This window comes from Meles meles, chromosome 10 (assembly GCF_922984935.1).
Source record: "Meles meles chromosome 10, mMelMel3.1 paternal haplotype, whole genome shotgun sequence".
NCBI classification, from domain to species: Eukaryota; Metazoa; Chordata; class Mammalia; order Carnivora; family Mustelidae; genus Meles; species Meles meles.
In genome coordinates this window covers 21,635,204-21,661,743 of record NC_060075.1, presented here as the reverse complement: position 1 = coordinate 21,661,743, position 26,540 = coordinate 21,635,204, and the positions used below count along the sequence as shown (strand labels likewise).

General features: G+C 40.4%; 1 protein-coding gene and 1 long non-coding RNA gene across 2 annotated transcripts in view; one reads left to right on the top strand and one right to left on the bottom strand.

The window, feature by feature from the left end:
- The window catches only part of MKLN1 (muskelin 1), a 345,476-nt gene that overhangs the window by 61,360 nt on the left and 257,576 nt on the right, over positions 1-26,540 (top strand). The gene's annotated exons all lie outside the window — the stretch shown is intronic.
- Positions 1,889-26,402, bottom strand: LOC123951365. The gene is made up of 3 exons (XR_006820464.1): positions 26,318-26,402; positions 14,908-15,096; positions 1,889-1,955 (listed from the first exon to the last, which is right to left on the bottom strand). It is a non-coding gene; the product is annotated as an uncharacterized LOC123951365 (long non-coding RNA).

Sequence of the window (26,540 nt, the reverse complement as noted above, 5' to 3'; positions counted from 1 at the left end):
GTTGGCCACAGTGGTGTAAAGGGGAAAAGGAATCTGGGAAATAAATGACTTCCATCTCAGCCAGGTAATTGTTTCACATTTACTGAAATAAAATAAAAAAGAAATGGGAAAAAATTTCCATTTCTTAACACCTAGCTCACTTTTGTGCTACCTATTTTACTGAGAGAGAGAGAGAGAGGAAGATAAAAATCTGTGGCATCTCTATTCCCAGTGTTACCTACAATTGATCTGTAACGTATCTGCTGTATGTATCTTTAATGCAACATTTGTCCTATTTTTTGTTTTCCATTCAACTGAGCATTGAATGGGTCATTACTACGTTTCAAATTAAAGTATACAGAGGAACATATGGAAAGAAAGGAGCAGGGAGATTCCCAGCATGAAAATGTGATGTTGAAATAAGTATAAGAGAGGAATGAATTTGGTAATATAAGTATTAAAAAATATATTAAAAGTAAGTATTCTAGTACCCTAGCATCTACATAATATTTAGAAAGTCTAAATGGCTTACCTGGATTATTTAGGAATTTAGACTTCTAAAGGTTGGTTGACATCTTCTGTTTCAAAAATCTTCACTGTGGGGTTAAGGCATGATTTGGCATTGAAATAAACTTCCTGATTCCTTAAACATAAGAGATCGGTTTGGGTTTTTTTTTTTTCCTATAGGTTTTAATGAGTAATTATTCACTGAAGAACCACCTTACAACCTATAGCCAGCCAAATAGAATTTGATTGATTGACTTACAGTCACATCTATTTAGTAATAAACATAATAATTATAATAAAATTAAGCATAATTGAGTGCTTTCAACAGGTGAGGCATTTCACCTTTACAACAAGCTTATAGGATAGGTACCATTATTATAAACATGAGAAACTGGGATATAGAGAGCTTCAGTGAACTGCCTGGGATCCATATTTTATGGCCAAGCAGGGAAAAATCTCCTCTGGCCAGCCCCAGTTATGCTAGTGCTTTCTCCAAATATCACAGCTACATCTCAGCTTCATTCCCCTTATCACAGACAGATGGATAGATGCTCCTTCTCAAGTTTAACAACTTCACAGAACTTGATTCAAATACTGAATGTGTTGTTAGTTGCTTACAGCTGCTATTTCTCTAGCCGTGCAGTAAGTCCAAGCAAACTCTTTTGAAGAGCTCATTAAAACTGCTAAAATAAAGTCTTAGAAGCAGGTGCATTCATTAGCTGAAATGTAGACGATTATGTTAATATCGCCTTCAGGTGACAAATTTAAAGCCATCAAAATCATGGAGGATAAAAGGATTTTCAAAGCTAAAGTTAACTTCTTCCTTTGTAGGACTCTTTGCTCTGTTGAGCATGTGACTGCCTTTGCAGCTGCCAACATGGGGACCTCCAGTATTGCCTCACAAAAATAAAGCCATGTTTGCAGTATCATATTCCCCTTACAATGTCTTGGGTCTCTATTCAGGAAAATAAAGGTAAAGAATTGTTTACAACCCTAGTGCTATTATGTAAATAGGGAACTTGGCACCTTGTTTATAATCTATTGTCAGATTAGGTCCAAGGGTAGGAACACGTTAAAGAAGACGGTTAAAAATACCTAGACACTGATTCCCAGCTTTGGTCAGATGGACCAACAGCTCTTCCAGTTTGCCTTCTCTTTTTTCCTCAAAGAATATTGAACATGAATACATATATGATGATACGTATGTATTTAGGAAGTGATACATCACAGTGTAAACAATAGTTACCCCAGGATGATTTTTATTTTATCTGTGTGTGTATTTTTAATTCTCAAATTTTCTACAGTGAATATGTGTTATTGTATAAAGTTAAAAATTGTTTAAAAAACTCAGAGCAATTCAACACATTCAGTTGTTTCACCTATAAAATTGGCTTACCATTTAATCGCCCAGTATAAGGGAGCTGCATGAGATGTTTCTTCAAAGTTCTTTCTTCTCAAATCTAGGATATCTGTGGAAACATTGATCCTTCATTTTGGAAGAAAATATAAGGAAATAAGGGCTAGGTATCCAGCTGCTTATTAAAAACAATTATAAACATGCTTAAAGATTTTTACATCATTCCTCACCACCTCAATCAAGTGGGCACACATCAAAGTGAATTCATCTACCACTTGAAAAGGGAAAGACTGAGCAGCGTTTTAAGGAGAGATAAACTTTAATTTTGAATTAAAAATTTTGAATTTTCTTAGCTATAGATTCTATATAAATTTTAAGTTTCTTAGCTGTATATTCTGGGAAGCCTTTGCAAGGTAATACTCAATACAATTTTTTTTTTCAAATGGTGTGCTACAGTAACTGTATTACTGATTGCAAAATATAAATAATGAAGCTGCTGTAGATCTGACCCCATCTACTGATAGAGCATGTTTACCGTGTGTGTGTGTGTGTGTGTGTGTGTGTGTGTGTGTTTGGCTAAATAGTTCAAAATCAACAAACTGAAAGCCTGCTGGTACAATGTAATAGTCCTATTTTTGCCTTCTGTCCTCTTCAAATCTTCTACCTACCCTTGTACTTTCTTCCATACACAACTCAAAAGACTGTTGACCCTATTTTAAATCAAAAGCAATATAGAAAACAGGAAAGATCTCCTTGGGATGAGGATGAGTAAACATATGCAATACTTCTGCATGCATACATGCCCCTATCGTGGTCAAGGGTGGCCTAGCTGAAGCCCTGCTCCAACCTGCCCTGAGTCTCATTGCTTGGGACCTAGAGTGTGGGCAATTCCTTCTACTGCTGGACAGCTCCAGCTTTCCACGACTGCTCTCCCACCCACCCACTTTCTTTCCTGGAAGAAGCAGCTGTGGTTCAAGGCAAAGTGAGGAAGGTAGTCAGAAAACACATATGTCTTGATATGAAGCATCACTGCCATAAGATCAGAAGGTGAACTTCAGAGCACAGAAGTTAAAGATGAAAGGAATTGAGAGGTCACATTAGTCAAGTTTTCTTTTAATGTCTTTTCTAAAACATACCTGATAGTCATCCAGTCTGACCTTGAAACTTTGCAGTGACAAAAATGTCCGACTTTTTTACACTTATATACTGATTGATGGATAGATAGAGCACAACATTACACCACAATGCAAAATAAAAAGTTATTCTTAATCTGCTGCCCTTTAAAAAAATCAACAATTTTTGAATTTCTGTTACTGATCTGGGACCCCCTAGTCTCAAGTAAATATAACCCTTTAGAATCCACGAGAAGTGTGAAGAGGCTGAACCGTTTCGCTTAAAGACATTTTGGAATTTTTACTAGTCCATGGTGTCCCATCACACCATGAGAATCAGACTCTAAAAAGGAAAATTGTATAAAGAATTTGTAAGCCTCGATTTCACAGTAGTTCCCAAGTCTCTCCCAAATCCATCCCACTTTGTCACTCTGACACGTGTACAACAAAGGAAAATTTCTGAGATTATTTTATCTGGGGATCTTTCTAACACTTACAAATACCATCTCCACTGAGCAATGTGTTCTCAAGTTACCTAAATTATACATATGGCAATACTCCTTTCAAAGGAAATTGAAGAGTTTAGCAGTATTATGAAACAACTAAATGTGACAACACAAAGAGCAAAAATGACAAAAGAAAATCTCTCAAAGATAGTGTGCCCTCTGGAAACAGTTTGATATCTTGCCTTTTCACATTGGCTCTGTGGGAGGTTATGAAAGTGGTATTTACCCAAAGAATTCAAAGGGATACATGCCTTCTCTGCCACCTGTTTATAGCATCATTATTTACAACAGCCAAGATATGGAAGCAGTCCATTGTCCATCAATTGATGAATGGATAAAGAAGATGTGGCATATATATATATATATATATATATATATATATATATATATATATACACATTTTGGAATTTTTATATGGAGATATATATATATATATATATATATATATATATCTCCACACATACACAATGGAATATTGTTCAGCCATAAAAAGAATGAAATCTTGCAATTAGTAACAACATGGATGGAGTTAGAGGGTATTATGTCAGTGAAATAAGTCAGAGAAAGACAAATACCATGTGATTTCATTCATATATGGAATTTAAGAAACAAAACAAATGAGCAAAGGGAAAGGAGAGAGAGAGAGAGAGAGAAAGAAATCAAGAAACAGACTCCTAACTATAGAGAACATACTGAACGTTACTAGAAGTGAGGGGATGGATGAAATAGGTGCTGGGATTAAGAAGGGCGCTGTCATGATGAGCAGCAAGTGATGTATGGATGTGTTGAATCACTCCATTGTACACCTGAAAGTAATACAACTCTATATGTTAACCAGCCAGAATTAAAATAAATCCATTAAAAATTTGGTCCTAAAAAAAACGAAAATCGTGTTGAGTTCGGGGAAGCAAATTCAGAAAATCAATTAGCTAATAGAAGACTCCAAACTATAATTTTGGCTAAATAAATAGAATAGAGAGACTTAAAAATGGTAGTTTTTATTTATTCAATTATTTTAAAAAATCATTGAAAAAATGTAAGCAACACAAAAGAATGCAAGGAAGAAAACAAAAAATACCCTCCCCACATTTCTCGCAGATGCTAAAGGGTTCTATTTGCTTGAGACTAGGGGATCCTGGATGAGTAACAGAGATTTAAAAATAGTTGATTTTGTAAAGGGTAGCAGATTAGGAATCACTTTTTTTTCATCGTGGTGTAATCTGTGTTCCATCTACCCATCCATCACTCATTCACCACCTAAAAATAACCATCACAGATTTTATGGGAATATCATTCCAGACATGAAAATAAGAGATATTTTAGAATTTTAAAGAGATTTGCACTCAGGCAATGAAGGGTGGTCTTACTGATGACGGTTTAAAGAAACCCCAAACCTAACTTTTTATAGTGATGAAAAGAAGTGAAGGGAAGGAAGACTCCTCAGTCCATAAGCAATTTTAAGAAGATGAGTTCAATAGAAATTAGCAGGTATTTAATCAACGTTCTACTGAGTCTCATGGCCATATAAAATATGCAGGGCTGACATTTAGCTGGTACATATTAGTTTGGCCATTCCAATTGTTTTTGACCAACTGTCCATTCTGCTTAAGTGAACATCTATTTTGAATGGCCAGTGCCAGGGCTATGTCGGTTGTTACATGTCACATCAAGATTTGTTTTCACTGGTGATACCTTTTTCTGAGAATACTAAATATTCCCCTGAGCCAAAATTTATTCTTTTAATTTTCTAGCATTTGATGCTTTTAAAAAAATATGTCACTTCTAATTTTATTCATCCATTAGTAAATTTACCTCCATAAGATTCCTTCTCTTGCAGGGGTGAAATAATTTTTGTTTCTTTATGCAAAGTAGAGTTAAATTCCCCCTCCCCACTCGTAAACATTCCTCATTAAAGCCACTTTGGGAAAAAGATTTAACTGGGAATTTTCAAACTTGAAGGAAATTTCGCTCCTTTTATGTTGCAAAAATCAAAGACATAGTGGCCTCCATTATCTCTGTTAAATTCAGGGAACATTGATACTGATTATCCAAATGGCAGATTATCCCAGTTATTTCTATTTAAAATTTTAATGGTATCTCTCTCCTCCTACCTACATTTGACTAACGTTAATACAAAATTAGATGCCATTTCCTGACTTACTCACCAATTTACGTTGGGAAGATACAGGTCGAATAGGTGGAAGAAGAAAGCCAATATTTCCTTGGTAACCCACATAATCACAATTGAAGGTAATTACTTAATCAAAAGTACAGATTTTCTGTGCAATAATAGCTCTGTTTGTCTTATAAACCCCAGAACATGAGACCACCTGATCATTTTTCTTGGCGGGGGGGGGGGGGAGAATAAACAAACTTAGAAAATTAAATCTTATATTTCTATGGACATATTCTAATTTAAAGATACAGTTTCATTTTTCTTGAACCTTAACTGAGAGTGGCACTTACCCGTTCCCTGATTGTAGGCGTTTTATGCATATCAAGCAACAGTTGCAAAGTCCATGCCTCTGCTACGTGTTTTTACTTTTATTATATATAAGCAGCAGAATCCACATTCTATGTAAAGAAGTTAAGGCCACAGTTCAAAATAGTTCTTCCATACTCTCGTTTCTCTTTAGATCATATAAATGTTTTGTCTCTCACAAAATACTTCTTCCTCCTTCCCTATATTCGGTAAGTGGCCACCTCAGTTATTCAATGTTTGACATGTCACACTTCCTTAACATTCACTAATTAGGCACATTAGAGAAAGGACCAATTTGAATTAGTGACAATTTTGAATGCTATAATATTATTAAAAATTCATAGTTTTATCCCTTTATGTACAATATGCCACTCAAGCACTCTATAGTGAAGTATTTCCAGGAAGAAAGGCTACTGCCAAGACTGCTTTAAAGATAAGATCCTTCAATATTGTGCACCTTAAGCTTTAAGCAAATGAGTGTGGCAAGGTTATCTAAATATGTTCAGTTCACATTCACCGAGCGGTTACTATATGGTGGCATCATGCTAGAAAATTTTTGTCCTCTTGAGTTAACAATTCACTCTAAATTATCACTCATTTTGCCTACTGACACTTTGTCTCATGCTTTGTTTAATACCTGTCTAAATGTACTCATTTATTCAAAAGATTTCTAACAGTTATAATGGGGTAGGCACAGATGCAATTTTAAAATGACTGGAATGAGGCCATTTACCAGGTGCACCAACACCAATCAATCAATCAACCAACAAGCCCTTTGTTCTAGGCACTGTCACTAATTAAGGGTTTCTCAACCTTGGCAGTGACGACATTTCAGACCAGGTAATTCTTTGTGGTGGGGGGCTGCCCTGTGCATTGCAGAATGTTGAAAAGGCATCCTTTGCCTCTTTCCATCAGATGCCAATAGCACCGCTTCTTCTAGCTCTGATCATCAGAAATGTCTCCAGATATTGCCAAATCTCCCTGAGGTGGGGGTAGTGGAGGGAAACTTGCCCCTACCTGAGAACCACGGAGAGTGTGTACAACACACCTACTTTACTAGAGTGTAAAGACTTTGAAGGCAGAGACCCAATCCGATCCATCACCGTATCGACCCCTCCCCCCCACCAGCTAAATTTAGTTTCTGGCACAGGAATGCTTCTTGAGGAATGTTCTGGAAAGAACAAAATATCTCTGGAGTAAGTACCTATACTATTGTCAGCCCCACACAGAGCATTTTGTAAACCCCAACGATGAGTCAGTTAACCAGAGTAAATTCTAACAAATTTTTACGATTTGAATAATCACTCCCTATTCGGATCGTATATCCCCTTGGCCAAAGGCCTACATTCGTATAGGGCTTTAATGTGTCTGAAGCGTATTTCACATAATGGCATTTTATCTAGGTACAGGGATAATCGCTTCGGCCACTTCTGGTTATAATTTAAGCTCCCAAATCCCAGAGTCATATTCTCAGGCAGGCGTGGGAGGCATTTTGATGTCAGTGGTATTGCCTTTGGTCACTAAAAGGAACTCTTAAGGTTGGTTTAATAATGTTAAATTTAAAGTTCGGGATTCTCTTTTGCCATGTTAGAAGTAGAACCTCCAAAAGGCTCTCCAGTGATCTCAGTGATTCTGGTTTACTGGGATTCCTGGAAATTGCCAGAGGGCTTTAAGGGAGGAGGGAAATAAAGAGTGAGGAAATTTTCCCTGTGGGCAATTGGGGAAAACAAAAATATTTTTGTGCTGTGGAGGCTCCTCAGGAAAGGAGGGTTGGCCAGCAGACACATCTGCGCAAGGGGAATTTCCACATTTGGGAAAACATGGTCATAATTAATGACTTAGGAAAGCCAAGAAAATGGACCATGTTGGAAAAATGAGATTTTCAATGGCCAAGTTATTGTCAACTGATTGGGCCAGAAAATTGGATTGTTTTAGAAAGAGATTTTTATTTGTGAATATTGGCCCACAGGTCCTTCCTTCTGTAGATCTATTAAGTACCCAGCCCTTGTCTGAGGAACAAGCTTTCCATAGCCAGATCCACTCTCTCTGTCCCTCCCTCCCCTAAGGGAGTATTTGCGCTAGACTTCTGGCCTGGACATCGGGCCTTTTGCTTTGAACACGATGCCCTGGACCAGCCAGCGGGGCTATTAGCATCCATTAGAATAGCGATGATTATCCAGGATTCTTGGACAAGGACGGAAGGATGACAATGCATGATCCTGATGCGGCCATTGTTTATGGAGGACTCCATGTCCTAGGTCCTGTGCTAAGAACATTGAAAAACTATCTTTACTTAGACATGGGGAAACTGAGACTCAGGAAATTTAAGTAGTTCGCCTACAGTCGTATAGCTTTTAACTACCAAGCTCTATCTCTCATTCTGTATTTAAACTCTACTCCCTAAACTGGAATGTTCTCACCTTGTGTACAACCTCCCACTTACTTTACTTGCTTCCTTCTATCTTCCCCAGGTCACTCTGTTTAAACTACATCTGGTCTTGGGCTTGCGCTCAACAGAGAGCTCCATGGTTACCCATCATTCTAAAGAGGAGAAATCTGGGTTAGCAGGCTTAGCACCATTCATATCTCTGTTTACCCAGGGAATTATTATGTGATCAGAATGTTCTTGCCCCACTTTTTGGTTTTCTCTTATCTCAATGATCCATTTTATTAAAACAGGTACAATCATATTATGCTTTTTCTCTCATAATTTTCTCAATGTCAGAATACAGCTTGATGAATTTCAACAAATTTGCCAAGGTAAAGGTCAAGTATTTCAGAGAGGGAAATACAGCTAAGGGGGAAAAAAAAATTCCCCTAGTTGACCTGGAGATGTGGTATCCAGTAAAATATCTATAAAATGCCAACATTGTTTTGTGAAATGAAGAAACTGCAGATTAAATCATGGCTCCCTGAAGCAAAAATTCCACACTCTAAACTCATCGGAGATGGCTTCTAAAGTTAGCCCTGTCTTGCCACTGCAATGAATATGAGAAACAGACCTAACTAGGATTAAGTCTAATTACCTGGCTTGAACCTCAATGCATGTTATAATTAATTTTAAAAATAATAGCATCTTGAAAATAATTTAACATATTTCTTTTCTGATTGAACTTAAATCATACCAATTAAATCTTACTAATATTTGTTTTCTGAGTGGTTCTAAGACAGAGCCAGACATTATTACCTTTACTTAGAGATGTGAAAACCAAAGTGATATATTAGTTTTCTCCTGCTGGGCAGCAAATTACCACCAACTTAGGGGGTTAGAACTACATCTCATTTATTAGCTCACACTTCTGTAGTTCAGAGGTCTGGGTGGGTTTGGCTGGGTTCTCCGCGTAGGATGCCACAAGGCAGAAATCAAGGTATTAGTCAGACTGACTCTTATCTGGAGGCTCTGGGGAAGAATCTGGTTCCAAGCTCGTTCAGATTGCTGGCAGAACCTAGTTCCTTGTGACCCAAGCACTGAAGTGCCTCTTCTCTTTCTGGCTGTCAGCCGAGAACCATTCTCTGTTCCTAGAGGCCACAAATATTCCGTCTCACGTGGTCTTCTCTATCTTCAAAGCCAGCAGTCACCCTCAAATCTTTCTCGGATTCAGAATCTCTTTGACTTCCTCTTCTGTAACCAACTGAGGAATCTATTCTTTGAAAGGGCTCATCTGATTGACCCAGGCCAATCTGGATAATCCCTGTATCCTAAAGTAAACTCATTTGGGACTTCAATTGCATCAGCAAAATCCCTTCACCACAGTATCTAGATTAGTGACTGAAGCAGTACCTAGATTAGTATTTGACTGAAATTCAGGAGATAGGATTCTTAGGGAGCTAGGTTTAGAATCCTGATAACCAGGGCCGCCTGGGTGGCTCAGTCAGTAGAGCATCTGCCTTTGGCTCAGGTCATGATCTCGGGGTCCTGGGATGGAGTCCCCCATCAGCCTCCCTGCTCAGTGAAAGTCTGTTTCTCTCTCTCACCCTCCCTCTGTGCTTGCTCTCTCTCTCTCTCTCAAATAAATAAATAAATCATTTAAAAAATAAGAAATAAATAAAAAATTTTAAAAAAATCTTAAAAAAAAAAAGAATCCTGATAACCTAAGGAAATAAAACTACCCAGTTAACTTGAGATATAATCTGGAAATAGACTCCCAACAGTATTGAATCAAGTAATTTAATTACTTATATTATTCCTGTTTTTTGTTTCTAAAGAAATATTGGTATATGGTTTATTTTTTTAATATATGTATTTTGGGGGTGTCCAGACCCACATTTGTTTATGGATGCGTGATCAGTAATGATGCCCATGGCTATTTTGGGACATGTTATGTTTCTGGGGACTATGAATGTCCAAGAGATAAGGTGTAGGCGGGAAGCTATTCACCAGTTCACGGGGGCGGAGGGTGATGGCAGGTGAAGACACGCAAGAGGCTGAGATCCTGTTAAGTGCGGAGGAACAGTTTATTCTTGCTTAGAATATATTCACGGAAGACCTTTGAGGGTGGGAATCCTTTTGCTATTTTCTATGGGCAAGTCCAGGGATTCTTTGCATGTAATTTATGAGCAGTATTTGGGGACGTTTCTAAACATAAGGATATCTGGGAGTATGCTGGGTCACCATCACCAGAATGCTGTGTCCCCAGTGTGGAGATGAACTTCTCAAAGCTTCTGTTACACAATTTCAATGTGCCAATGCCTGCCAGATGCACGGGATGTCTGCGATGCAGGCTGAACCCATGGGCCTGGCCAGGGGCTGATCTAGAAGTGGTCCTTCAGAGTGTCACCCCGGGATTGAGAAGGTATGGGAAGAACTTCAAGACTCATAGAAAGAGATGAATGAAGGCTGCATATTCTCCTATTTTAACATTTTTAAAAAGATTTTATTTATTTATTTGACAGAGATCGCAAGTAGGCAGAGAGAGGAGGAAGCAGACTCCCCGCCGAGCAGAGAGCCTGATGCGGGGCTCGATCCCAGGACTCTGGGATCATGACCTGAGTCAAAGGCAGACGCTTTAACCCGTTGAACCACCAAGGCACCCCTCCAATTTTAACATTTTGCCTGAAGGACAGCCTGATGAAAAGTCTGGTTTTCTGGTGAAGGGAGTGCAAATGGTTTAGCCTTTAGGAAGAACATACACAGAAATGTGAAAACCTCACCAAAAGGCAGAAAATTTCAGATGCTAAATATTTCTCTATTCTTCCAAGGACATTTTGTTTTTCCCCTTCGTGAAATCCTGCACCACCACCCCCAGAAAAAATGGAGGAAAGGAGGACATGGCCCAAATGTTTCTTTTATATTGTCCCAGAACTTCAGAAAATGGTGAGAAAATGTAAACATATCATGAGGGCTAAAGGAGAGAAGGCAGTCAATAATTACATTGATAGAGCACTAAGTCTAAGAGTGCATGTGGCATGTTTAGCTTTGGAAAGTAGGACACAGGAGGAAAGAGACTGTGTGGAAGAAATTAGTATTGCTTATTAATTGTGATGTCTTTAAAGCATAACACATTTTATATCCTTTAACTAACAAAGTTATTTTGCTCTATGAAGGATAACTCTAAGGATGCTGATAATGGGTTACAGATGTTCTTTTATTGCCAAAGTTTCCGCTTAAAATCTTTCCTCTCATGTACTCATTCCCTCAGAAATATTTGATGAGAACCTGCCACATGCCTTGATCTAGGTGCTAGGAAAACAGCAGTGAACACAAGGTACAAGGTCTCTGCTGTCAAGTTTATATTCTAGTGTGGAGGAGTTGGAAAATAAATAGTTACATTTCATAACATGATACATAAAGAGGTAAACAAGATAATGTTACACAGTGATAGGTGCAACGCAGAGAAATAAATTGAAGTGTTGGATGACCAAACAAGTTGTCATTTTGGATTGGGTGGCCGGCAAAGACCTCTCTGAAGAGATGACATCTGAACAGTGATCTAAACAACACGGAGGAGCTGGTCATGAAAAGATCAGAATGCAGAGCACTTTAAATGGAGAAAACCGGTGGTTTGAAGGACCCCAAGGTGGTAACAAGTTAGAGTCTGAGGACAAGAAAGAAGCTGGAGGGTCTGGAAGTCTGGAGCAAACAGAAAAGTGAAACAGGATAAAGTTGGATGGGTGGACAGAACCTAGATCTTTTAGGCATGGAAGGTCAAAGTAAGGAATTTGGATTTTAGGTGAGGTGGGAAACCAATAGGAGGTTTTAAGCGAGGAAGTGATTTTTTTCTGTTTCTTTAGAGGCAATTTTAGTAATTCAGGTGAACAATGGTGACTTGAACAAGGATAGCAATGGTGAAGACCGGGAGAATAGAGTGGATTAAGGGTATATATGGGGGGGGGGGGGCGCCTGGGTGGCTCAGTGGGTTAAAGCCTCTGCCTTCGGCTTGGGTCGTGATCCCATGGTCCTGGGATCGAACCTCAAATTGGGCTCTCTGCTCAGTGTGGAGCCTGCTTCCTCCTCTCTCTCTGCCTGCCTCTCTGACTACTTGTGATCTCTGTCTGTTGAAGAAAGAAATAAAATCTTTTAAAAAATTTAAAAAATTTTAAAAAGGGTATATGTGGGAAGTAGAGTCAACAGAACTTTCTGGTCATCTATTATGGCAGACATAAGAGAATGAAAGAGCTCAAAGTTCTCTCCTCTATTGTTGGCTTGGGCACTGGGCAGACGGTGATGCTATTGAGTGAGACAGGTAGGCTGGGAATAAGAAGTATGGTAGACTGTGTCAATTCCCTTTCCAACAGCTGTTCTTCTCTTCCTCCTTGCTAAAAGAGCCCTGACTTCGTTGAGGGTGACAGTAGGTCCACTCTAAGTGATGAATTATGATTGCTACAATTCAATCATAATAATCCCATTCTCTTTTGCTACTCCATTTCCCCATCTCCTTTGCAGCCAAGAATGATTCATTTCTGGCTAATGAGACCTAAGCGAAAGCCTTCTTTGGATAGATATGGCTATCTTGAGCACCATTACAATGTCTGGAGTTACAGCAGCCATTTTGTGACTATGAAACAAAAACCACTATAATTAAAAGCCAACATGTTAAGGATGGTGACATAGAAAAAAGAGGGGAATACCATCAATGGGCCCTTGATGGTGTATGTATAGTTGAGCAGCTGAACCAATACCAGAAATAATCTACTGACAGACATCTTGTTTATGAGAAAAGTAAAACTCTATTTAAGCCTCTTGATGTTGTTTGATATAAGAAGGTTAAAGGAAAGAATCAAACGTTCTCTTTTGGTTGTGTTCAGTTTGAGATGTGTATTAGATATCCATGTGGAAGTGACAGTCTAAATTATTCACTTCCACAATGGAAAAAACATTTCTAGACATTTTTATCTTTTCATATTACTATAATACAAGAAAATTTGGGGGGGGAGTATAAAAGTGAATGAAGGTGCAATGACCACAAGTGAATGAAGGTACAAAGGCCCAAATCAGAAGCTGACCCAAATCAGAAGTATATAAATAAAACCAACTCCCCTAGTACTGGCAGGTTAGCAAGGTTGAAGTAGTTAAAACAGGAAGGCTGGAACAATGAAGGAAGCTTAGTCTGAAGACCAGTTAGATCCCTGCACTTCCAAGTACTTTCCATCACCTTGGTAGGGAAACATCCTAGACTAAAGAACTATTTCGATTAAGATAGCTTCTCACCTATATATCACAGTGTGTGTGTATTTCTTTATTTCCTCTTCTGACATATGACAAATAACCTAATGAAAACTCCCCCACTAACTTACCCAGGGAACCTAAAGTAGGCCAAATTGAGCTTTTAGCACAGTTTCTGGTTGCTGATAAAAATCAGCATCTACAAACACAACTGCACCTATTTCCATTACAGCTATCACCCAAAACTAGATCACCACTTTTGTAGATTAAAAGTTTGCCAACCCACATATTTTTTTTCTTTAAGCCCTTCATCGTATGCTGGATGGTTTAGACACCATCTACAGAAAGAACAGTAAATTTTTTTTGCCAGTGCCCCATCACAAACAGCTATTGATTTTGTGTGTGTGGACAAGTAACTGAGTCTGCAAAATTGACTTCTCAGGGTAAGTATCTTGCATTCTGTCCATCCTGTGAAGTCCATGTTCTCCTGAGGTTAATTGGCTCATCATATTCTGTATTCATGTTCCCTGGTTCGTCACTATGCTCAGGATTTTTTGCCCCCACACCTTTCACTTTGTTTTCCCATAATTTATTACAACTAACATTTTTCTAACAGTTTTGGATCTGCATTAATTTTTAAGTCCCTGGAGGAACATTATGTTCCCAAACATTATGTTCTGCACTCTCATGCTCATACCACGTTGCACAGTGCCAGACACCTCCTGGGATCTCAAAAAAAAAAAAAAAAAAAAAGAAAGAAAGAAAAAACGAAAAAATTTGTTTCTTAGGCGATTACTATGGGATGCTCAAAAAATATCTTTCTCAGTGGAGTTACTCTTCCTGTTTATATATCCCCAGTAGCTTAGGTAAAAATATTGGTTAATAGAAAGAACCGGAGTCTTTGGAAAGTTCTGTTAATCTCTCTTCATCACTGTAAAAGAAGAGGTGAACATCAACTGGTCTTAGAGGAGTGTTGGGGGAAAATGAAGAAAAGTGCTAGGAATGAGAAGGCCTTTCATTAAAAGTATGAAATGTTAGGGAGATGATAGTGTCGCTCCTACCAAGCAGGCTTAAGCTCAAGCAGAGCGCACGCCATCGAGAGACGCTATTCATCAATATCACAAAAATGGCTGTCCTGCAGGATCCCCTTCTGCTGGTGGGATCTGCTGCAGACAGTCAGAACTTCTTTCAGAATATTCAAAAGATCTGCTATACCCACAATATTTCACCTTCTCTCAGCTTCGTAGCCCTCTCTAGACCACTTCAATGTCTTTCTACATTGCAGATTTGAACCTCCCTCTGAAGTCTTCTAAGGTTGTTTGAAGCAGAAGAATAGGACCATGGACAGAGGTATAGCCTACCAATCACTGGTGCAGCAGGAAGGCAAACTCTTCCTGCCAAGAATCCCTGGAAGAGGAGATCTTTAAAAAAAAAAAAAAAAAAAAACAACTCTCCTTTATGCGGGGGGTCATTTTCTCCTTTTCTAGTTTCCCTGTGGCGTGGCACAGTTTCTTCTGGAAACACTGGCGCCCTCCATCATCTCCATGCTCCTGAAACACAAACAGAATACTCATTCTAGCAAATGCAGCTCTTAAAATATTTTAAAATATTTTCACCATAAATATTTCAAACAGACAGAAAAATATAGAAAATAGGTTAATGAGCATATTCAACAAATCCTAATATCTGATTTATTTGCTTTTAGGGTTTTTTGTTTGTTTTTGTTGTAAAAAAGTCTTGCAAGTAGAGTTGAAACCTGTTGTTTAATCCTGATCTCATTCATTTCTCTATTTGTCCTCCTTTCCTCATTTCCCAAAAATAATCACTATCTTGGAGTTCCTATAATCATTACTGTGCATGTTTTTATACTTTTATATTGTATGTACATATTCATAAGCCATATATAGTATTGCTTTGTGTTTGTAAATTGTAAAGGAATATTATATCGCTCTGTCCATAACTTGCCACAGTACACTTTTTAGTCATCATGACTTTTTTAGGTTTATTCATGTTGCAACCTGAAGAACTAATTCATTAATTACACCTGTTATATATTATTCCCTTGTTTGAAATACCAAGTTACTTATCCGTTTTCCTGCATTATGGATGTGTGGGTTGCTTTGAGTTTGGGATTGTTTGCTATTTAAACAACACTGCAATTAGCATTTAAATACCTGTCTCCTGGTGCACACCAAGTGAGAGTTTTTCTAGGCCAGAAGTTCTCAACCTTGGTATTATTGACATTTTGGACTATATAACTGTTGTGGGCTAAGATATTTATCAGCCTCCCCCACCTCTAACCTGAAGGTACCAGTAACACCCCCAATACACAGTGTGACAACCAGAAATGTCTTCAAACATTGCCAAATATTTTCTGAGGGGCAAAATCACCTCTGGTTGAAAACCACTAATCCAGGCAAGAGAGCATCTGGTGGGTTTTAGAATTTATATAAGTATATATCACCATCTTGCTTTCTAAGAGTCCTGTTTCTCCACATCTTCTCAATTTTTGGCATTTTCAAATTTTAAAATGTTTGCCTATTTATAGTTTTGAAATGGTAATTTTTTTTATTATTTTATTTTGTCTTCCCTTCATTTCTAGTGAGATTGAGCATCCTGTACTTCTATTGGCCATAAGGGTTTCTATTCTGTAAATTGCCTTTTCATATCCTTTGTCAGCTTTTCCTTCTAGTTGTATTAGTTGTATCTTTTTTTTTTTTTTGAGATTTTATTTATTTATTTGGCAGAGAGAGAGCGATCACAAGTAGGCAGAGACAGGGGGAAGCAGGCTCCCTGCTGAGCAGAGAGCCTGATGTGGGGCCCAGTCCCAGGACCCTGAGATGATGACCTGAGCCGAAGGCAGAGGCTTAACCCAGTGAGCGACCCAGGCACCCTGCTACCTCTGGTTTTAAATTTTGATTTTGATTTTTTTTTTTTGGTAGGGCAAAACCCGTGACTTATTCTTTTTAAAATTGCCTTGGGTGTTATGGTTGATTATTTGTCCAAAGGATATTGTCTCTTTCTCCTTTCTACCCAAACATAAATTGTTTTCAGGTGTACATGAACCCTACCCCACGGTGCTTACTTTAAGCCCATTATAGTAATTAACATTCCATTGGGACTGGTTTGACCATAGGCATGTGTTGCATCTCTTGCCAATGAAACCTACATGGAATTGTGTTAGGGCGGAGATGGGATCGAATAGGTAAGTTTTCTTCTCATTTAAAAAGGTACAAAAGAAGACTTGTCCTTCCTCTCTTTGCACAGAGCTAAAAGAAAAAATGATGGGTGAGACAGTAACAACCATCTTTCCATCTTGAGAGGACAAGCTGGAGCCTAGCACACTGAGAATGGCGAGGCAGACAGATGAAAAGGTCCCAGGTCTCAGTGATGTCATTGTGCTGCTGAATTAGCCAATCCTGAAGTGACCTATCACCGGACATCCCATGATGTGAAATAATAAACCTGGTATTGTTTAAGCCACGTTAAGTTATATATTCTTTCACCTGCAGCCAAAGACACCCCCACCTACTACAGTTAGTTTCAACCCTTTACTGTTCTCCATGAATTAAGTGATCATTGTTCCATGTTACATAGTCAAGTTGGGATTTTTATTTTTTATTTATTTATTTTTTTAAAGATTTTATTTATTTATTTGACAGACAGAAATCACAAGTAGGCAGAGGGAGGGGGGGAAGCAGGCTCCCCACCAAGCAGAGAGCCTGATGCGGGACTTGATCCCAGGACCCTGGGATCATGACCTGAGCCGAAGGCAGAGGCTTTAACACATTGAGCCACCCAGGCGCCCCAGGTTAGGATTTTTAAAACTGGGTTTGCATTGAAATTCTTTTTTTTTTTTTTTTGCATTGAAATTAAACATTGACTTTAGAAGAAATGACATCTTCATTCATTTTAATGAATTTATTTTAATGAATATTCCAATTCATGAATATGGTATATGTCTCCACTTATTCAATCTTAATTTGCTCCACAAAAATATTTTATACATGAAAATCAACATTTTATTTATAGCTAAAAGTTCACTTTTGTGTTATATTTATTCCTAGCCAATTCATCACTTATTGCTGTTAAAAATGGTGTCTTTTGTTGCTATTAAATATTGTACATGATAAATACTGAGATATAGGATTACAACTGAATCTTGTTTGTTGATCTTATATCCTGCTGCCTTACTGAGTTGTCTTTTTAGTTCTAATATTTTTTCAGTATAGTGTGTTTGATTTTCTTTACAGACAATCATATTACCCAATTAAAGAGAGCTTTTCTTTTCTTTTCCCTTACTGTGACAATAGAGATGCCATAGAGTCAATCATGGAAGACTGTGACCCAATTTCCTGTCATGTGTCCTTCCTTGCCTTCCTGCCTGATCCTTCCGTAATGTAAGGCCCATCTTCAGGCAGTGGTGAGCGTTTTTTTAGCCTCTTTAACAAGCCACTTTGTGTGTGGGAGGGTGGAGGTTCTCAGTCTAGTCCCAGTCTTGAAACTACTAGTTTCAAACAATGAACCTGGTTCTGGTTCCCACCCACTTCCCTTACTTTCAGTCTCTCTAACACTGCAGAAGCCCCACTCCAGCATCTTCTGCCTCAGACCTGGACCCCAGCAGGCCCATGTCATCAGTCTCTTGCTTTGCATTCCTGGTTCCTAGAAGAGTTCACATTTTGGTCCAACTGTTTCTTCTCATCCTTCTCTTTTATATTTTAAAGACCATTGCTTTGTGTTTGGAGTTGATCAAGTCCCTCAAAGGTTCACATACAACAACGTTTCCTTGACCAGAAATCACAATTCCGAATATCTATTTTGTAAGAAATTACACAACTAGCTTCTGCTAGTAATTATCAGTAATAATTCTGATAGTAATTATCAAATGCAATCCTACTCAGAATTTTCACTATGTTCTTCGGCTCCTTATACTTCATGAATGCTATAATGTCTGTGTTTGTCAACTGAGTGTGGGAAACAGAGGTAAATATTATCTTCAACACCTGAGAAAGCGGAGGCTTATGGTTTAATTGTGACCAAGAATAACCAGATAGAATCGCAAGACTGTGAGTTCCTCCCGAGTAGGGCTGTGCCTTGTCCATCCTGGAACTCATACAAAATGACCCTCCAATGAAAGTTTTTGAGCTGAGCAAACCAAAGCCTGGGCCCATGCTAGCTTTATTCAACCAAATATCTCATGAATTGAGGAGACCCCTAAGAAGGTCTTTAATATCTAGGCAATGGTATGACTTGAAAAGGAAGGAACGGAAGGAGAAGAATAAGAGCAGCAAGAGCTGATTTTAAGCAAAGTGAATGAGAAGCAATTGTCAATGGCATTTCATCCAGAAAGTGGATTTTGATTGAGATTTAGATTTTTATACTAATCCCCTTATATAAACTAGCTTAGTATGTAAATATAATCAAAATAGCATTCATTAAAATTGCAAAACTTATTTATTAAAGTATGTAAAACAGCCAGCTGCAGCGGTAGAGATTAAGAAGTATAAAAATAAATTATTTTGCCAACAAATATTTATTGAGCTCCTACTATGTGCCAGCATTGGATAGGAAGTTGGAATTACAAAGGTAAATAACACAGGTCCTTATGTGGCTAACCGTCTAGTTAGGCCAAGTGATGGGCAAATAAATAATCCAAATATGATGGGATAAGCTTCTTAAAAGAGTGTCAGTTCAAAGAGCTGTGTGCACAGTCATGTCCACAGCAGCATTATTCACAGTAGTCAAGAGGAGGAAGCAACCCAAGTGTCCATCAACAGATGAATAGATAAACAAAATGTGGCATATGCTCATAGTGGAATATTATTTGGCCTGAAAAAGCAATAAAATCCTGACATAGGATGTAACATGGATGAACTCTGAGGATATACTGAGTGTAATAAGCCAGTAACAAAAACACAAATACTAGGGGCACCTGGGTGGCTCAGTTGGTTAAGCATCTGCCTTAGGCTCAGGGCATGATCCCAGGGTCCTGGGACTGAGCCCTGCATTGGGCTCCATGTTCAGCAGGGAGCCTGCTTCTCCCTCTCCCTGCTGTGGCTCCCCGGGCTTGTTCTCCCTCTCTCTCTCTCCCTCTCTCAAGTAGATAAATAAACTCTTTAAAAACAACAACAACAACACACAAATACTATATGATTCTACTTACACAAGATACCTAGAATAATCAAGTTCATAAAAACAGAAAGTAAAATGGTGGTTGCCCAGGCCGTGGGAGGGTGGGGGGAGTAGGGAGAGAGTTCTTTAATGAGCATAGAGTTTTGGTTTGGTCAGATGAAGAAGTTCTAGAGATTGGATGCACAACAGTGTAAACATACTTCACACTATTAAACTATGCCCTTAAACTTGTTAAGGTGGTAAATTTTATGTTATGTGCAATTTACTATAGTTTTTTTAAGAGTCAAAATAAAAAGTGTTAGTTTCATGAGGGGAGGGGCCTGTTCCGTTCATGCTTAAGTTTCAAGCGTCTAACAGAATGCCTGATGCATAGTAGGCCCTTGGCAAATATTTGACCTTCCTCTGGCTTCTCCCCATCCAACATCCTACGCAACACAGCAAAGGCCAGGTCCTCTGTGAGCCAATTCAGCAAACAAAAGCACTTCTACCCTTAGGGCCCAGAAGGGGAAGAATTTCAAATATTTGTGATTTAATTTTTGTCCTAGTCACACCAACTATTCTTTACTTCTCAATTATGCTTATCTGAGCTTTTTTTGGCAATTAAATTTCCTAAAGATAGATACTGTTTCTACTTCCCAAAACAGAGTTGTGATGGACTTTGTTAAGGGAAAAAAAAAAAGTGGAAGGAAGTCTGCGAGGTGACATCGTTATAAGGCCAGTGTACAAATGGGCTCTGGAGCCATGTTTGCGGGGCGCAGGAGGAAGGACGAAGTCATTAGCATATATTTGCAGTTCTGCCGCCTGTTCCCTCCCTTCACTGGCTCACTCTGATTCCAGTTGCTTAGTTTATTCTTTTGTTTGTTTTCTTCCCCCTTGGTCAAAAATAGAAAGACAAAAAAAAACAAAAACAAAAACAAAAACACACCAAAAAGTTTCCTTGTACTTATTTCCGCTTTTTTACTTTTTTCCCTCATGTCTTTGTTTTCTCATTTGCCATGATCCTTCTTCCTGCCACCTGCTCATTTCTCTGCTTTTCCTACCTTTTTCAATTAGGGCTTTTCCTTGTGTTCTATACACCTGGCTTTGTGCCTGGTATCCATGAAGGACAGGTAAGTGTGGTATTTAGTTACAGCACAGACAAGGAACCTGCCAAGGGCTTGAGGCATTAGCACTGAGGAATTTCCTGTTTCTGGCCCAGGTGCTGGACAGTGCTCCCATCCTTGGTTCTGACTACGTCCTGGCCCTGCGCATGCTTGTTGCTAGGCTTCAGAGTAGCACAGAAGTGCGTTGCCTAAAGTTGCAGAAGTCTGGAGGAGAAAGGCATCAGGGTATCCTTCTTCTTTCTCCTCAAGCTGGTATGCTGGGAGGCCATGTGCAGACCAGAGCTAACCCAGGCCTTCTTGGAAACACGGTCAATCATAGAACAAAGCAAGGTTTTCAGGCCTGGAGATTTGATCATGTTCCTTTTTTTTTTTTTTTTAAGATTTTATTATTTATTTGACAGAGAGAGAGAGAGATCACAAGTAGGCAGAGAGAGAGGAGGAAGCAGGCTCCCTGCCAAGCAGAGAGCCAGATATGGGGCTCGATTCCAGGACCCTGAGATCATGACCTGAGCCGAAGGCAGAGGCTTAACCCACTGAGCCACCCGGGGGTCCCTCGGAGTGCTTTTCACTAGTAACTCATGTAACCCTTTAAATGTTCATTCACTTAAGCTTTACAACAACCCTATGAACTGGGAATGACTATTGCCTGGATTTTACCGAGGAGGAAACTGAGACCCAGAGAGGTTAAGTGATTGCACGAGGTCCCTACGCTAGTAAGTGGCAGCGCCACCATCTGAACCCAGACAGACTGGCTCCTGAATTCACGCTTTTAACCACCTTATGGGTATCACACCCTTGCTTTTTGAAAGTATAGATGACACCCCTTCACTTTTACAAGAGACCTACGTTAGTACTTGGTTTTGTTAACCAAAAGAAATCCGAAGAGGATTTTTGCTTTTACCGAAAAAAAAAAAAAAAGGCGAAAAGCAAAAGCAACATGTTCAGCGTTTGCTTCACACAGAGCCCACACGTGCAGAGGCGGGGGGGGGGGGGCACCCTGAGCCGCGAGAGCGGCCGCGCCAAGCTCCTTCCCCGAGAACGACACCCAGCGTCTCGGCACCGAGTCCCCAGAGCTTCGAACTGTGTCTGTGAGCATCTGTGGGTTAGCATCCGTTAGCAAGAGGTATTCGAGGTATCAGCTTCAGAGAGGTTATTTTTTTTTATATAAATTGATGGTAATAGCTTCTTTGCTTCAGTCCATTTCAGCTTACGGAAGGGTCTGTAGGCTGCTCTACTTCCATATAGTGGGGGCCACCGACATGACGCTGCCTCTCTGGTGTATGTGGTCTCCTAGGATCTCGTTTGGAGATCTCAGACCTGATTTTATCAGATATCTTCTCCCGGGTATCACACACTCTGATAGGAGCGGGGCGATGTGTGTATCCCTCTGAAATTTCTGGGTGGCTCTTGGGATACCTGCCAGCAATCATGTGTTCACAGGCTCCGTCCTGCAGAAGACATAAGAACCAGGCCTTCTCTCTCTCTGGAGATCAGGGTACCAGAGAGCAATTTCTACTCACGCAAACTTTAAGAAATAAAGTTTTAGGGGCACCTGGGTGGCTCAGTGGGTTAAAGCCTCTGCCTTTGGGGGGCACCTGGGTGGCTCAGTGGGTTAAAGCCTCTGCTTTCAGCTCAGGTCATGATCCCAGGGTCCTGGGATCGAGCCCCGCATCGGGCTCTCTGCTCCGCAGGGAGCCTGCTTCCTCCTCTCTCTCTGCCTGCCTCTCTGCCTACTTGTGATCTCTGTCTGTCAAATAAATAAATAAAATCTTTAAAAAAAAAAAAAAAGCCTCTGCCTTCGGCTTGGGTCATGATCCCAGCGTCCTGGGATGGAGCCCTGCATGGAGCTCTCTGCTCAGCGGGGAGCCTGCTTTCTCCTCTCTCCCTGCCTGCCTCTCTGCCTACTTGTGATCTCTCTCTGTCAAATAAATAAATAAAATCTTAAAAAAAAAGGAAATAAAATTTTAGCATACATTTGATAAAAATAAAATGTCCCATTATGCCACACCTTGTATGACGTGCTCTCCCTCAGCCCCCATGAGCAATGATGTTACCCTGGGATCTTCCCCCGGTCAGGGCAAGTCGGTAGGGAGCTGTCCCCACCTTCTCCACCCACACCCTTGTGAACAGCATCATGAATTTTTTAGATGGTTGGCTGGACTTGGGAGCGCAGTTCAGAGCTATAGGACAGATCTTCCGGTGAGAGGAGCAAACGGGACTGGAGAGGAGCCCATGACTTTGGCCTCTTTGCCCTGGAAGATTATGCCACGGCCCTGAGCATCCGCAGATCCTCTGACCTTCCCTATCTCCCTCTGGCTGCGCCCCAAATGGCTTTCCCTGGTAAAAGCTGGGTTAGCAGAGAAGAAAGCTTCACAGGAAGTTGGGATGCGTTTGGCTTTCTGCTGTCCGCACGAACTCTGACCTATGTTGAAGGACTGGGTCTCCTCGTTGGACAGAGAGAGATTTGTCTCTGGACTCTTCACGACCTCTGCCAGCTTCCTGCTCATAAATCCAAGGCCTCTGCCCATTCTCCGTCTCCACATATGTGTTCTGGATCTACCTCCTATTGAGCCCTAGTTCTAATCTGCTGGCCCTGGGAGAAAGTGAATTCCTGTTAAGAAATTAGCTGACAACATCTGAGTCATGGGCTCTCCTCTGTATAATACATTTGCATCTTAATAGGAATATTCAAAACCAAAAAGTTAAAAAAAAAAAAAAAAGACCGAGTATCTCAGAGTGAAATGTCAGGCTCCTTTACACAGAGATCTGGGAGCCGATGTTCTGTAGGTCTCCCCACATTTGTATATGCACCTAAACTGGCCATCATGTCAATGTCGGGTCCACAGACATCCTCAAATCCAAAACAAAAACTTCACTTTGCAGCAACAACTGTCTCTCTTTGAGTGTGTTCTTAGGACTCACCAAATCCTAGGACTCACAATAGGGCAGGCTAAAGAGTTCAGTTTACTGGCAATTTGGAGCACAGTCCTTTGTCAAGTGGGGTATTTCCTCTGACATCACTGCACTGCTCGTCAGCTCCAAAATGGGTCTTTGCCAGGAAAACCTGAACTGGAGAGGAGGCTGGGCCTTCGGGGAAGAGAGCCTGTGTCCTGGTGGGCTGGGTGTGTTTGTCCCAGGCGCCTCTCAGAGGGGCTGACTCCCTGGGCTAGTGCACTTTTGACCCAAGAGGGGAAAAACGGTGTAAACTGTGGAGCTGCCTGGGTGGGACTTTTGAACTGCCGGGATGGTGACAGACCCTGTCCCACCTACACCATCAGAAGCTTCGGTCTTCCTTCCATGCCCACCCTACCTGTCTCCTCCCACCTCCCCTCCACTACCCCTTCCCCCCTCCTTGTTCTCACGAAGACGAGCCTAGGTGACACCTTTTGCTTCCAAAACCTCCTTTGTAGCTCTTCTTTGACCTCCTTCCTCAAAATATTCTCAATCTTTCCTCCTCCAAGGCCAGAATGTTGGCATCTGTCTCCCATCTTGTGCAGCCTGCCATCCCTGGCTAACCACGGTTTTATAATTGTCTCTGGTTAAAGTTTAAATAGATGGGTTTCAGCCCAAGAGAAGAATGTAAACAAGCCCTTTTCTGCAGTCTTTCAGAACTGCTGACTTTCAGTGGTTTTGAATTCTGTGCTAGGAAATTCATTCAGCTCCTCCCTAACCAAGAAACTGAGAGCCGCCACTGGGCTTTCAGAGACGTGAGAGCCACTCTGAAACCATCGAGAGGCTTTTAGATAATCTACACTTTTCTTTTTAACTCAATTAAGCCATCAGGATCCAATTCCCACTCTAGGATGTTCGCCTGGTATATCAGAGACAGAACAGTTAAGCAATCTTCACGGGCCAGCCTCTGAAGAAAGGAAGGAAGTGAAAGGAATTGTCATTTCCTGGCTGGAATTTTTTTGTGGGGGGGGGCGGGGAGGATTGTTTTTGTTGCCCCGGGTTTTTGGGTTGATGAGGTTGTCTTACGAATCATGAGAATGGGATCATTCTTGGCCAATGTGGAAGGAAGAGAGCGGCTCGGGTTTGAGCTAGTGATTCAGGCATAATCCCCTCATTTGCCGTGTTTCCTCAGAAGTAAGCAGGACATTGTTTTGAGTCTTGACTAAAAATATTGATTTTCCATATTTTTCTATTTTGTGTACTTCATGAGCTTGTGATCTGGTGTCAGGATGAATTCAGCAACAATTCTGGATGTTTTAGTCAAGGATTTGATTGGATCTTTGCCTTCTCCTACTCAAAAACCTTCAGTAATTGTCCCTTTGCAATTTCTGGCTCCTGTTTGGAGCCTTCCATGGACTGGCTCCAACCCGCCTTCACCTTCCACTAGTCCAGCCATGACCTGACCTCACCGAACTTTCCACCCGGCCCTGTAACACATTCCCTTACTCTGCAGTGTCCCAACGCCTGCTGACCCCTCCCCCTACCTCCTCGGCGTCTTCCCCAAATGCCACCTTCCTTTGTTCTGTGAACTCGCCCTGCTCTCCCTGTACAATCCAACCAACCACTCCTTCCCTCAGTTCTCCAGCAGCCCATGACTGTCCCCATCACAGCAGCTCGTTTCGCTGTTTGTTGGTCAGCCTGTGTCATGGGTCAGCTTCCTGCACTAGATACTTGCTCCTTGAATGGAAAACAGTTCATTCATCCACCAAACGGTCCTGCCTCATACATGGCCCATCGTCCATGCTCAAAAATATTCAACCTTTATTTTTAAACATCTCCGAAAACTTGATGCCAATATTTTCAAAACAGCTCTTGAGAGGATCCAAGAGGAGTGAAGAAAGGACTTTGGAGCCAGACAGATTTGAGTTCAAATCTAAGCTCTGTTGAGTATTAGTACCAGGATGGCTTCCTTTCCAAGCCTCGTTGTCTTCATTTGTAAAATGAAGATAATCAGATTTCCTTTATGGATTTTTATGAGAATTAAGATGAGGTCATGCAAGTGATGAACCTAACACAGTTCTATCTTGTCCTTACCATCCCTTGATATTAAAACATTTTTTTGTATTTTTTTTTAAAGATTTTATTTATTTATTTGACAGAGATCACAAGTAGGCAGAGAGGCAGGCAGAGAGAGAGGAGGAAGCAGGCTCCCTGCTGAGCAGAGAGCCCAATGTGGGGCTCAATCCCACAACGCTGGGATCATGACCTGAGCCGAAGGCAGAGGCTTTAACCACTGAGCCACCCAGGCGCCCCCATTTTTTGTATTTTTAATTTTTTTTTTTTTAAGTAGGCTCCATGCTGGGCATAGACCCCTAATGCTGGGCTCGATCCCATAACCCTGAGATCAAGACCTGAGCTGAAATCAAGAATCGGGTGTTCAACTTCTGAGCCACCTGGCCCCCCGATGTCAAAATATTTTAAATGTTGAAACATTTTACTCTGGAACATGAATTGTATTAATCCGTTGAATAGATATGTGCCACATTTTCCTGCTAGTAGTACAACCTTCCTTGATACAACAGTCTCCTCTCACACTCGTGAGTTTTTCCTCAAAGGTTTATATTATAAATAGGGTCAGACTTACCTATTGGTGACCTGAAGAAATCTTACAAATGGGGAAGATGATGTTTTCTGTTTTCTGTTATTTTCCATATGGAGTGTCATCCTCACATCATCACACTGATCTCTTCATTTTCCAGGTTAGCTTTAAAGAGGAAAAGGGACACCGATTCGGACACTGTTCTTTTCCCCCTCCACCAAAAGTCAGTTGCTACTTTCTCCCATGGGAGGGGAGCAGTGAATTCCAT